The sequence below is a fragment of the Myotis myotis genome, unplaced genomic scaffold (assembly GCF_014108235.1).
Source record: "Myotis myotis isolate mMyoMyo1 unplaced genomic scaffold, mMyoMyo1.p scaffold_m19_p_3, whole genome shotgun sequence".
Classification (NCBI taxonomy): Eukaryota; Metazoa; Chordata; class Mammalia; order Chiroptera; family Vespertilionidae; genus Myotis; species Myotis myotis.
Genome location: NW_023416335.1, coordinates 106408588 through 106422386, shown reverse-complemented (window position 1 = coordinate 106422386; position 13799 = coordinate 106408588). Strand labels below are relative to the sequence as shown.

Genomic DNA, 13799 nt, shown 5'->3' with positions numbered 1-13799 from the left:
CAGCATATTTCACAGATCTAGAACAAACCCTAGAAAAATTATATATAAATATAAATATATATATACATATCTACACTAATAAAAGAGAAACATGGTAATTGGCATACGACCGCTACCCTTTTCATTGGCTAATCAGCGAGATATGCAAATTAACTGTCAGCCAAGATGGCTGCCAGCAGCCAGGCAGCTTGAAACTAACATGAGGCTTGTTTGCCTCAGTGACGGAGGATCGTTGGAGGAAACCACCATTCCCCGCCTGCGGCTGCAGGCCTCTGAGCGGGCAGTTTAAGAAACATTGTAACAAATACCGCCGGACTTCAGCCAGCAGATTCGCAACATTGTAAGCAAAGGCCAGAAACCTACTTTCAGCCGCGGAGGCCTAAGAGCTGGAGCCAAGCCTCAAGGTAAAGCTGGCCCAGAATAAAAAAAGAAAAAAAGGAGCGGTTGGGAGCTTCAGTCACCCCCAGCCTGAAAACAGCCCTCAGCCCCTCACCCAGACTGGCCAGGCACCCCAGTGGGGACCCCCACCCTGATCCAGGTCACCCTTCAGGGCAAACCAGCAGGCCCCACCCATGCACCAGGCCTCTACCCTATATAGTAAAAGGGTAATATGCCTCCCGGCACCGGGATCAGCGTGACAGGGGGCAGCGCCCAAACCCCCTGAGCAGCCCTGCTCTGTGCCTGATAGGGGGGAGCTCCCCAACCCCCCTGCCCCACGGTCTCTGCTCTGTGTGTGATGGGGTAGAGCCATAACCTCCCCATCGGCCCTGCCCTGAGTATGAGAGTGGTGGCACCCCAAACCCCTGATCGGCCCTGCTCTGTGGGTGATAGAGGCCGGTGCCCCAACCCCCTGATTGGCCCTGCTCTGTGCGTGACAGGGGGTGGCGCCGCAACCTCCCCATTGACCCTGCCTTGAGTGTGACAGGGGACGGTGCCCCAACCCCCCAATTGGCCCTACCCTGAGCGTGACTGAGGGTGGCATCACAACCTCCCAATCTGCCCTGCTCTGTGCATGACAGGGGGCGGCGCCCCAACTCCCCAATCAGCCCTGCTCTGAGCCCAACCAGGGGCTGCACCTAGGGATTGGGCCTGCCCTCTGCCACCCGGGAGCAGGCCTAAGCCAGCAGGTCGTTATCTCCCGACGGGTCCCAGACTGCGAGAGGGCACAGGCCGGGCTGAGGGACCCCCCCTCCCCCCCAAGTGCACAAATTTTTGTGCACCGGGCCTCTAGTATATATATAGCCAGCAACTGGAACACCATAACAACTGAAATGAGTGGTCACTATAATGCCCACTGTGGCCAGAAAACTGGCCAGCCAACCTCCTGAAGCCCCTCCCCACAGCCGGCCCTACCCCCAATTAGCCTGTCCCACTCCAATTGGCCCGCAGCCTCTTCCCCCACCAGGCCCCACCCCAGTTTGCCCCCCCTACCCCGATCAGGGGCAGGGCCAGCTGGCCAACCACCTGCGGCCCCTCCCCTTGGCTATCCCCACCCCCAAGATGGGCCCCCACCACCCCATGGGCCCATGGCCCCACCCCCCAGCCAGCTCTACCCCTGATTGCCCCCCCCACTCTGATCAGGGGCAGAGCTGGTGAGCCAACCACCTATGGCCCCTCCCCCAGGATGCTGGCTCCTGATTGGACCCCCACACCATTTGAAGGGGGGCCAGTTCGCCCACCACCCACAGCCTCACCCCATGGCTAGCTCTGCCCCCAATCGGCCCCCCATCCCAATCGGGGGCGGGGCCCGCTAGCCAATTGCCCTCAGCCCCTCCCCCCATCAGACCCAGCCCTGATCGGGCCCTGATCCACCCCTATTGGGGCCAGGCTGGCTGGACCCCACCCATGCATGAATTCGTGCACTGGGCCTGTAGTATGGAATAAAAGAAGACCCCCAAAAGCCTCAGCAATCTGGAGAATTCTCCTATTCTTTGTCTCCCCATTTTGGCTGCCTATCTGGGTTTGTTTCTATATATTGGGTTGGTCTGCTATAACGCCCAGTATTGGTAGGGTGGCCTTATGTAGTAGGTGATCTGTGGAACCCAGTGGCACAGTCTTCCTCACACCACACCTGGATGTTCTAATAATGACCCTTGTGTGCATTGTGGGGGCCTTCCTGTTGTAATTGAATCTAGATTTCTATTGAAACATTCATGCCTGAGTTCACTCCTCAGGCTGGTTGACAATGAGGCTAAACCCCCAAAACAGTGTGAATGCTGCTGTGCAGGTTTTTATCACATGAAGCAGAATTCACCTCAGCAGGGTTTGGAGCATGTCAATATCTCCCTTTGTGACGCTTAATGTATTCTGCTCGTTACTGACTGAAGCTGGCCACTGAGTTTACTGTTTCTGGGCCTCTGGCACAGGCCAATCTCAGAAGGTATAGGTGACTGGCCCTGAGTACCCTGTCTGGAGATATCAGAGATTTACAGCTTGTGGTTCCCTCTGCTGGGGCTAGATGAGTGTGGAAATACCAAACTATACACGAAGGCCTGCTTTTCCTAGACCTGGGCCCAGAAGCAAGTTGGGCAAAGATTCAAAGTACCCAGAGATCTACCTCTGCCTATAGGCTGATTTTTAGTTTCAGTCACTTAATAAGTCTCTAGATTTAGAGCTCAGCAGGGTGTAAACTCCACAGGTTAGGATCAAGAGGGTTTTCAATGGGTCAGGAAATTGCTTACCCCCAAGGCTAAAATGCCTGGAGGTAAAGGTCTGTCTGAGAAAGTGAGCCTCTGCAGTTTAGGGGAATGATTCAGCATAGGAATCCAGGTTTCTATTTCTTCAGGCTCTTTCCCCAGAGACACCAACCTACCCTCTCCTCATGTCGGTTCTAGTGCAATCTGCCCTCCCTCTACTGGAACCCAAGGTGAGGGGCTGAACACTAAATTTTGTGTGTTGGCCCTTTAAGAGGATGTCTGCATTTCCAGCCATCTCTCTCTGGCAGACAGAAACCCCACTCCTTTTCACAGCCAGATGTTGTTATAAGTGCAGCTTATCCAGTTCTGTTACTCTGGGCTGGGGAGCCTGGTTTGTGGTTTAGGCCCAGACTTCTCAGGGGGAACCCCTTCATAGCTGAGATATCCATCTAGAACAGTGGTTATCAACCTTCCTAATGCCAGGACCCTTTAATACAGTTCCTCATGTTGTGGTGACCCCCAATTCATTGTTACAAATTGAACATAATTAAAGCATAGTGATTAATCACAAAAACAATATGTAATTATATATGTGTTTTCCGATGGTTTTAGGCAACCCCTGTGAAAGGGTCGTTCGACCCCCAAAGGGGTCGCGACCCACAGGTTGAGAACCACTGATCTAGAACTTCAGTTGCTGCCTGTGGGAGCCTGGCCAGTCCTTTTGTGACCACACCTCTACCACTCTTAATGTGGCTTCCTCTGAAAATCCTTGGTTATAAGAGTTCTCTCCAGCTAGTCTCTAGTTGATTATTCAGGATGATTTTTCTATATTTTAGTTGTAATTCTAGTTTGGTCCTGAGAGAATTTCAGTATAGCTTGCACTTAATCCACTGCCATCTCATAATCCCATTTAGTCCATTCACATTTAATCCAGTACCTGATATTTTTGGGTTTATGCATATCATCTTTACATTTTTCTATTTGTTCCACCTGTATTTTTTTAATTCCTTTTTCTCTGTTTTCTTGTTTTCCTTTGTGTTAGTCAACTATTTCTTCCTTCCTTTCTTTATTTTTCTTTTTTGTTAATTCTTATCCAAGGATATTTTTCCATTGATTTTTTAGAGAGAGTGCAGGGAAGGGGAGAGACAGAGGAAAACATCAATGTGAGATAGACACATCAATTGGTTGCTTCCCTCATACTCCACCACCAGGGTCGGGGATAGAGCCTGCAACCAAGGTATGTGTCCTTAACCTGAATCAAACCTGTGACATTTCAGTTTGTGGGACAACATTCTATCCACTGAGCTAAACCATCTAGGTCAACTAATAAATCCTTAATATTCCTATTTCCCTCTAATTTTTTCTACTTTCTTTAATTATTCTCCACGATAACTATTTTCTCAGACTAGAGGTTCCCTGAGGTATCTTCAACTGTTTACCATCTGATTAATTTTAACCCCATTTACCTTCCTCTGGCCCTTTTGCATTACTGTTATTTTGCATTTTAACTTTTACTTTCTTAAACCAAAGAAAATAGTATTATTTTCTTTTTATTTTGTGGGTTAAGTATTGACATTTATTCTTATATTTACTGTGCCTATTACTCCTTATTTGCTTAAGAAATTCCAAATTTCCTTTTGGGGCAATTTTTTCTTCTTGAAGAATTTATTATGACCTTTGGTTTATCTGAAAATATTTCTATTTTGTCTCAATTTTTTTTCAAAGATTTTTTTGGTAGATATTGAATTACATATATGAAATTATTTTATTTCAATTATTAATGATACTGGCTGTTTTCTTTTTTCCTTGAAAGATTATTTTTTAAAATCTTTATTTTTGAGAGTACTACAGATGTGCCCCTTTTTGCCCCATATTTCCCCCTTTCACCTGGTTTCCACCCTGTCCCAGGCCATCACCACCCTATTGTGTGTGTCCATAGGTAATGCATATATACATATAAGTTTTTTGGTTAATCTCTCCCTGCTCCCACTGACCCCTTCCCTCTGAGATTTGTCAGCCTGTTCCATATTTCCATGCCTCTGGTTCTATTTTATTCATCAGTTTATTTTGTTCATTAGATTCCTTGCTCATTTATTTTGATTTTTAGATTCTATTGTTGATAGGTATGTATTTATTGCCATTTTATTTTTCATATGTTTCTTCTGCTTCCTCCTCCTCCTCCTTTCCCTCCTCCTCCCCCTTCTCCTCCTCATCTTCTTAAAAAATACCCTTCAACATTTCATGTAATAATGGTTTGGTTGTGATAACTTCTTTAGCTTTTTTTTTTTTTTTTTTTTTTTTTTTCTGTGAAGCTCTTTAACTGACCTTCAATTCTAAATGATAGCTTTGATGGTTGTAGGTCTTTGCTATTAATCACTTTAAATATTTCTTGCCACTCCCTTCTGGCCTACAAAGTTTCTGTTGTGAAATCAGCTGACAATTGTAGGTGTGCTCCCTTTTAGGTAATTAACTGCTTTTCTCTTGCTGCTTTTAAGATTCTCTCTTTGTCTTTGACCCTTGGCATTTTAATTATGATGTGTCTTGGTGTGGGCCTCTTTGGGTTCCTCTTATTTGGGACTCTGTGTTTTCTGGACTTGTAAGTTTATTTCTTTCACCAGGTAGGGGATGTTTTCTGTCATTATTTCTTCCAATAGGTTTTCAATATCTTGCTCTCTCTCTTCTTGTTCTGGCACCCCCATAATGAGAATGTTGATATACTTGAAGTTGTCCCAGAGGCTCCTTAACTATCTTCAATTTTTTATTCTTTTTCTTTCTTTTTGCTCTTCTGATTGGGTGTATTTTGCTCCTTCATATTCCAGATTGTTTATTTGATTCTTGGAATTCTCTACTGTTGAATCTCAGTAAATTATTCTTTATTTTAGTTAATGTATGCTTAATTTCTGACTGGTCCTTTTTCATGTCTTTGAAATTCTCACTAAGATCCTTGAAAGTCTTGCTAAGTCCCTTGAAGCTCTCATTTAGATTCTTGAGCAAGCTTATTGCTCTTGTTTTGAACTCTGTATCTAGTAGTTTGCTTGCTTCCATTTAATTTATTTATTTTCCTGGAGATTTCTGTTCTTTCATTTCATGTTTCTTTGTCTCCCCACAGTTTGGCTGCTCCCCTGTGTTTGTTACTATATATTAGAGAGAGCTGCTATGTCTCCTGGAGTTGGTAGAGTTGGCTTGTGTAGTATTTGTTCTGTTTGATCCAGTGGCTCAGTCTCCCCAATCACCTGAGCTGGGCACTCTAGGTGAGCCCCTGTGTGGGCTGTGTGCACAGTATTGTAGTTGAGCTTTGGTTGCTGTTGGCATCACTGGGAGAAATTGACTTCAGGCCAATTGGCTGTGAAGAACATCTGTGACTACAGTGGCAGAGCTGTTGTGTAGGATTTAACCTTATGGAGCAGGACTTGCTTCAGTGGGGCTTTGGTGCTCACTAAGTCTGCCTCTTGAGTGTGTCACTTGTGGATGTTACAATATGGTATAGTCTGAAGCTGTCCACCAGGTGCATACAGCTTGGGTTGGGCTGCAGCTTGGATGGAGCATGTTCTCATGGAATCCCCAGGATGGAGCAAACAGTTTGAGCCAGGTTGATGGAAACTCAGATATGGCTGACAGTCAGCTCTGCAACAGGGGAGGTCCCAGCACAGGAACAATGACCCCTGTTTGCACCCCTGTCTGGGAAAAAGCTGCCCCCCAGTTCCTGCCCCAATGCCAAACAATCCTATCCTTATGTCCCTGGTTCCTTCAATGCCACCGTCCAATGCTGGATCTCAGAGAGAGCAGGATTGTGTATGTTCATGCATTGGCCCTTTAAGATGTACTACCTGAGTCTCCAGCAGCCTCCATGTCACTCAGCCACAGCCCTTACTTATTTTTATAGCCTGAAGTTTTGGGGACTTCTTTTCCAAGCTTTGGAACCCTGGGCTGGGGGTCTGGTTTGAGGTTTAGACTTCTTGCTTCTCACAGGAGGCTTCTGCAGATGAGATATTCCTCCAGATTAAAAACACACCACTTGTGGGTGTCAGACCAGCTCATCTGTGCCTCCACCAGTCTCAATGTACTTTCTTCTTTACTCTCTAGTTAAAGGACTTCCATTCAGCAAGCTTTCAGGTGGTTCTAAATGATGGTTGTTCTGTATTTTAGTTTTAAGTTTTATGTGTTTGTGGGAGGCAGCGAATACCAGCATTTACCTTCGCCACTATCTTTGTTCCTGAATATCTTTAGATACCGAATGTTTTTAAAGTGCTGAAGAAGTTTAGTGTTATTATTTGCTTCTTTAAAGACTTTCTTTTTCTTGTTGCTCTAAAAGTTTCTCTATTTTGTCTTTTTTGGTGTTCAATAAGTTTGCTAAGATCTTCCTGTGTGTGCCATTCTAGTATTTAGCCTGTGTATGCTTCCTGCTCTTCTTGCATTAATGAGCTGATGCTACTTATCACTTTGGGAACATTCTCAGTACTTATCACTACAAACATTGTTTTTGTCTTATTCTTTTTTTTTTCTCTTTCTGGATCTGCAATTACATATAAATTATAACATTTCATTGTATCTCATGTGTCTCAGACAATTTTCCTTATTTTTCTGTCTATAATTTAATTCAGTTATTTTCTTTCTATATATAAAATTAAGTTTTACTTCTCAAGGTGAAACTTTATACATACTCTTAAAATATGAAATTTTAAAGTTATTAGGCAAGGCAATCATACAAAGCTGTTTACAGCAGCAATTAAAGAAGTGGTAACATTTTACCAGTGTAAAATGTCACAGAATTCAAACCACAATTTGAATTTTCCACAATTCAAGTGCTTTATCACACTCAACAAGGTGTAGTCAGTTTTAAGATAAAATTCCTCCTGTGAGTATTCTGTTTTCAATCAAGTCTTTATCACACAGTAAGATATATGGCTGTGATGGTGATTCTGCAGTGCTTGTTTCAGCCATCTTTATATAGCCACTAGAGGCCTGGTGCACAAAAATTCGTGCACGGTAGAGTCCCTAGGCCTGGCAGACGATCAGGACCAATCAGGTTCCCCCCCTCCCCACCACCTCTCCTCCTTCCCTCACTGCCAATTGGGGCCTGCTGGCCAGGGGAAGGCGCCGCAGGAGGTTTCAATCCCCAGTTTGGAATGTGCAGGAGGCAGCCGATCCATGATTCTCTATCATTATTGATGTTTCTATCTCTAGTTCCCTCTCTGAAATCAATCAAATACATATTTTTAAAATGCAAGGTTTTTAGAGGAAGAAATGTAGGGCAAGGAAGCTATTGGAAAAAAAAGGACAGGGGGGCATTTGAGATAGTGCTCACATTTCAAATAGGATAACATAAGGTGGTCCTCAGGGGGTGACAGGTGAGGAGTGGCAGTGGGTGGAGCAGGGTACTGCGGACTGAGGAGCAGGCTATAATGACTGGGAATGTCTGTGACAGTGACACTGAGTATGTGTTGGGGCCGTCGCTGGGATCATTCATCCCCAAGAGGTTTTGATTCCGGATGGGAGGAGAAACACAGAGAACAGCTGACCTTTCTTAGCCTAGAAGGTGACACAGGCGGCAGGAGTGGAATGTTCTGCTTCCCTACAAATGTAAACAGTGTTTCCCTGGCTGGTTTGGCTCAGTGGATAGAGCATCAGCCTGTGGACTGAAGGGTCCCAGGTTTGATTCCAGCCAAGGGCACATGCCCGGGTTGTGGGCTCAATCCCCAGTAGGGGGCATGCAGGAGGCAGCCAATTAATGATTCTCTCTCACCATTGATGTTTCTATCTCTCTCTCTTCCTCTCTGAAATCAATCCTGCCACTCTCTGGCTGTGCTGCAGTGCTATTGGCGGGGAGGCTGAAGCCAGTTCTGAGCAGACTTAGTATACAAAGGGGCAGGCAGGAAGCCGGAAGCCGGAGCTGAGGTGGCGCAACCAGGCAGCACTGCATACACCATGGAGTGGGACGGGGAGAAGCTGTTGGAGCAACTGGCTTTGGAGTCGGAGGGACTGTGCTTCCTGAATGTCACCTGTGAGTCGCGAGCCATGGGACTAAGGGGAGCAGGTTGGGGGGCTCCGCCATGGTCAGTGCGTGGTCCTCCATGGTGTGCCAGCCGGGCCGGGCAGGGCCTGGGGAAGCTTTTCCCTCCTGAAGCCACTCTTCCCAGGGTGGCGGTGTCGGACCGCTTTTTTTTTCAAATTTTTTTTATTGCAAAGCAAGCTCTGGACTTGCGGTTCCTGGGATCCCTGGGCCATAGCATGTGCCTCCAGGCCTTGTTGCACCCTCTACCCCTCCTCCTACATTGAGCATCAGCCCAGCCTGTGCCCTCTCGCAATCCGGGACCCCTTCAGTGGTTCTCAACCTTCCTAATGCCACAACTCTTTAATACAGTTCCTCATGTGTGGTGACCCCCAACCATAAAATTATTTTTGTTGCTACTTCATAACTGTAATTTTGCTACTGTTATGAATCGTAATGTAAATATCTGATATACAGGATGTATTTTTATTGTTCGTGACCCACAGGTTGAGAACTGCTGCCTCAGGGGATGTCCGACTGCCGGTTTAGGCCTGATCCCCTCGGACAGGCCTAAACCAGCAGTCAAGACATCCCCCGAGGGATGTAGCAGTGCGCTAAGTGGCAGGTGGCCAGGGAGGAGCCCAAACCAGGGCCAGGTTCCACACAGCTCACGCTTATCCTGGCTTCTATGTCTGCTGCCACCACTTGGTAGTGCTGCCATAGATCTCCAGCCATGAGCCCGGCTTCTGGCTGAGCTGCGATCCCCCTGTGGGAGCACACTGACCACCAGGGGGCAGCTCCTGCGTTAAGTGTCTGCCCCCTGGTGGTCAGTGTGCATCATTGCAACTGGTCGACCGGTCGTTCTGGCCATTCCAGTCGCTCCGCCATAACAGTTGCTGGCCTTTTATATATGTAGATTCTCGCCCTAAACTGTACCCCAGCTGTTATTGACAAGCCAATATTTATTATCTTCTTTTACAACTTCAAAGCTATACCTAATCACCAAATTGCCATAATCCAGGTCTTCACTGCTGTAGTCTGGCTTCTTCATAGAAACTATCCTGGCTTGCATCTATAGCAACAGAAATGGGCCCCACAATTGCCACTGCCTTCGTAAGGGACTTATCCTTCTGATGGGTGTCCACAAAGCCAGTGTCATTGGCAACAGAATCCTTGGGCTTATATTTGCAGGATTCAACCTTTGCATGATATGGATAGGATTTCTCTAAGCCCACGCCTCCATTGTACTTAACATACTATAAGGCATTATCCATTAAGCCACAATTGCAGCTCTCATTGTCTTGAGACTGATAGTAATCCACAAGGTTCTGCTCACTCAATGGAATACATCTGCCAATTTTCCAGAACCCCTGTCCTTCTGGTGCACCAGTTGCATTAAAATTCCAACAAGAATTGCACATACCTTGTCATTCACAATAATTATATAACATTTCTCTTTCCAGTCCACAGATGGGGGGATCTCTACAAGGAGAAGGTCCCAACCACTTTATTTTTCTTATGCTTCTGGTTTTAAAGACCATTCACCACCTGCCTTAATTCTTCATTGGTTATGTTAACAAAGGCATTTATTGCCATGATGAAGCTGTTTCTCTTGGTTGTATCCTGATTGTGCAGGTCAGTTTCATATTTTTCTCCCACAGTGCTCTCCTCCATCCTCTTTATTCAAGTCATATAATTTTCTTTGTATTGCCTTCCACTGGCTCCATTGTGCATCTAAATTTCCATCAAGTGTGGAGCAGCTGAAGCCATTCCTAAGAAAAGGACAGTCAGGAAGAGTGAAGGATTCATGCTTCAAAAACTGCTTCCTTGCCCTAGCCGGTTTGGCTTAATGGATAGAGCTTCAACCTGTGTACTAAAGGGTCCCCGATTCTATTCCAGTCAAGGGCACATTCCCTGAATGTGGGCTCGACCCCACAGTAGGGAGCATGCAGAAGGCAGCCAATCAATTATTCTCTCTCATCATTGATGTTTCTATCTCTCCCTCTTTCTTCCTCTCTACAATTAATAAAAATATATTTTTTTAAAAAACTGCTTCCAGAGGATATTGATGGATGCAGGGAGTGGTCAGTCTGAATCCCAGTGGGTGGGGTTCAGGCTGCCCTGTCTACTAGGCCAGAGCTGGGAAAGGTGCCTCCTGGGGCCACCAAACCCTTCAGTTCCAAAGCTGATTCCCTGGTGGCCCCTGGATATTTTCTATTAACTTTTTTTACAGAATTAATCTCCTATTACATGAAACTGTTAACCTATTAATTCAAGTTGTATTTTTTAACTTCTAGAATTTGTACTCATTTCTTCTTACAGATACCAATATTCTATCAAAATTCTACACCATTAATTTACTTATTCATTTTTTTTTGTTTGTTTTCTTTATCAGTTACCAGAAATATATTAAAGTCCTTGTTTCCAACTCTAGTATCTAAATCACTAGGTCTGTTTATTTTGTTTCCTGCTTCTCTTAGATTCAGTCATGGGTACTGAGCATATAGAAAATCTCTTACAGATTTGTTGTGAACAAACTACTCTAAAATAAGAAAGTTTATTTATTAAAAAGTTCATTTATAAAATAGTTTTAAAGGAGGAACTTTGAAGATTAAAAAATGGTATATCATGTCTGTTTTCCCTATTCCTAGTATATAGCCAGGCATAAATTATATATAGCTAGGTGTCAAGCTAAAGTGAGTTTTCATTACATGAAGACTTAATATTTTTCTACTTGTACATAAATATGAATAAATTATATGCAGGTAACCTATGCCAACCAAAGTCAAACACAATTGATTATATTTGTACTCTAACATAATTTCACTAAATCTGATCCATACATTTAGCATGTAGGCTATTTGAAAAGAGTGTTACATGAGTTGAGGGAAAATTTATTGAAATATGTTAAGTATACAAATATTTTTAATATAGTTCTAATAACATGATACTTCTAGCTTGGGAGTTCCTTCTTTCACCATTAAATCCCTTTCAATATAACCTTTGATACACAAAAATGTATGCAGTATATGTTTTATAAAAACTTCTGCTTTTTCTTAACACATGGCTATTATACTACAATATTAAAATCTACATATGAGTCATTTTATATTTGCTTATTAGGACAACATTGCTCTCAGTTAAGCACTTATCTATAATTTTTACTGGAATGGCAATTTTGTAACTATGAAAGTTTCAACACTTTTGTTCTTAGTTTAATCACTCATTTTAATAATCTTTAAATTATCTCCTTGTCCAGTTAATTTTTCAACTTTATAATTTTTAAAATGTCATTTCAAGAAAGACTATAAAATATTCCAATTTAAATTAAATATTTTACCTTAAAAAACAAGAAAGATAGAGTTTTCACTTTGTGTGCTAAATACATGGGTGAAGTTGAACAAATGGAGGATTTCACTCCTCTCCAGACTCTCATGTATTTCTGACTCTTTGTAGTTTAAATTTCAGATGTCATCAAATTAAATTTATGTGCAGTGGAAATAACCCAATTTATCCATCTTTAGTTATTGAGAAAACCAACTTACTACCTTCAGTGTTGCTATGAATTCAGCGCTCCAGGTAAGAGCTTCATTCCCATGCAGCATTCTTTCAACTCTGTGGGTCACTGGCAGAGTTAGTTACTAAAGGATCTTGAGGTGGTGGTGTGTGTTTTTTCCTCTAGATAAAGAATCACAAAAAAAAGATTCCTGAGAGAACCAGACACAGAGAAGTTGACTCGTGCCTCCAAGCAGTGTAATTTAATATTGGGGTGAAACATCCAGTGTTAGGTTCTTATCATCAATATTTCTGGAAAAAAAAAAAATACAGACCTTACAACAAAATAACGTACTTTCTTGCTGGAAGACAATTCCAGCATGACAGCAGGGCTGAATCTGGGAATGGCTGATGGCATTTCCCCAAACATGAATAGGATACATTAAATTGATTGTTTGCTGCCAGACAGCTAAGAGCATCTTAATCTACATGTAATATTGCCTCCTACTGGCCAAACACCTGAACAGCCTTAGGCTAATTCTCCCTAATCTGACAATGGACTCTGTATAGGAAACCCTGACCCTTTGAAGTGTATATCTCTGCCTTGCCTCAGGACAATTTGTGTTAATAAAAAGAATGGGGTCCTGAGACAAGGAGATCTTAGTTTCCTTTAAACTAAGCTCCTCTGACCCCCAAATGCCTTTCAAAATTATATTTCGTCTCTGGACTATTAGACACACAGCCCCTTCTCCAGATTTCCTGAACCCTTCTTAATGCTGGAACAAAAACCCCGGCACTTTCTTAACATAGTTTATCAAATACAAGGAGTGGGTTGAGCAATTATGCAGCCTCTAGCATCTTACATTGCAAATAGAAGCAAGCCAGATTTAAAAATTACTTACAGCTCCCTCAGTCAATCACATAAGGGTACTGCTGAGAAGATCTAAATATCTTAGCCACAACAAAGACAACTATTTTCAGGGAGGAAACTACAGACATAAAATGCTCAAAGCTGCAACTGGCCCCAGAAGGGCTGCACCCTGGGCAAGAGAACAGTGGGTCTCAGCAAAACAAAACCCATCGCCTAACTCCCCAGTGAGGAAGGAGGCAAAGCAACTATTTGTAGACAACAGCTATCCAGGGAGTCTCGGGGCACAGAGATGGCACAACCCTACACTTTTGAATAAATATACAGAACATACATCATTGGCTTTTCTCCAAAGCCCCACATTTGACTGCTGGCAGCAGGAAATGAACGAATGGTAGCTGGTGGGCACAGGGGAGGAAGAAAAGAATATGCTTAAGAGTCTCAGAACACAAACGACAAAGCTGCCTGCTGGTATCATGGGCATATATACAGGGCCCACCTCCCTATTTTCCTGCTGATAGGAACTGCACAGGCCACACTGGTCAGGACAGGAGAAGTGCTATAATCCAGAGAAGACCAGAAAAACTTTCTACATGTCAAGCTGCTTCAGGTTGGAGCCTCATTTAAAGGCCTGGATGAAGAAGAGCTTCTGCGTTGGTGAACATGTGAGATTTGTAGAGAATGGTGCCCTTAGAAGGAACAAAGAAGCTCTGTGCCCTTTTTCCATACGTTGCTCTGTGCATCTCTTCTGTTTGGCTCTTTGTGAGTTATTTCCTTCTTAAAAAAACAGTAATCTAATGTTATCTAAAGT

At 43.8% G+C, this 13799-nt stretch overlaps 1 pseudogene; it reads right to left on the bottom strand.

The window, feature by feature from the left end:
* Positions 1 to 9550: 9550 nt before the first annotated feature.
* LOC118650533 lies at positions 9551 to 10434 on the bottom strand (annotated as a pseudogene).
* Between the last annotated feature and the right edge of the window lie 3365 nt (positions 10435 to 13799).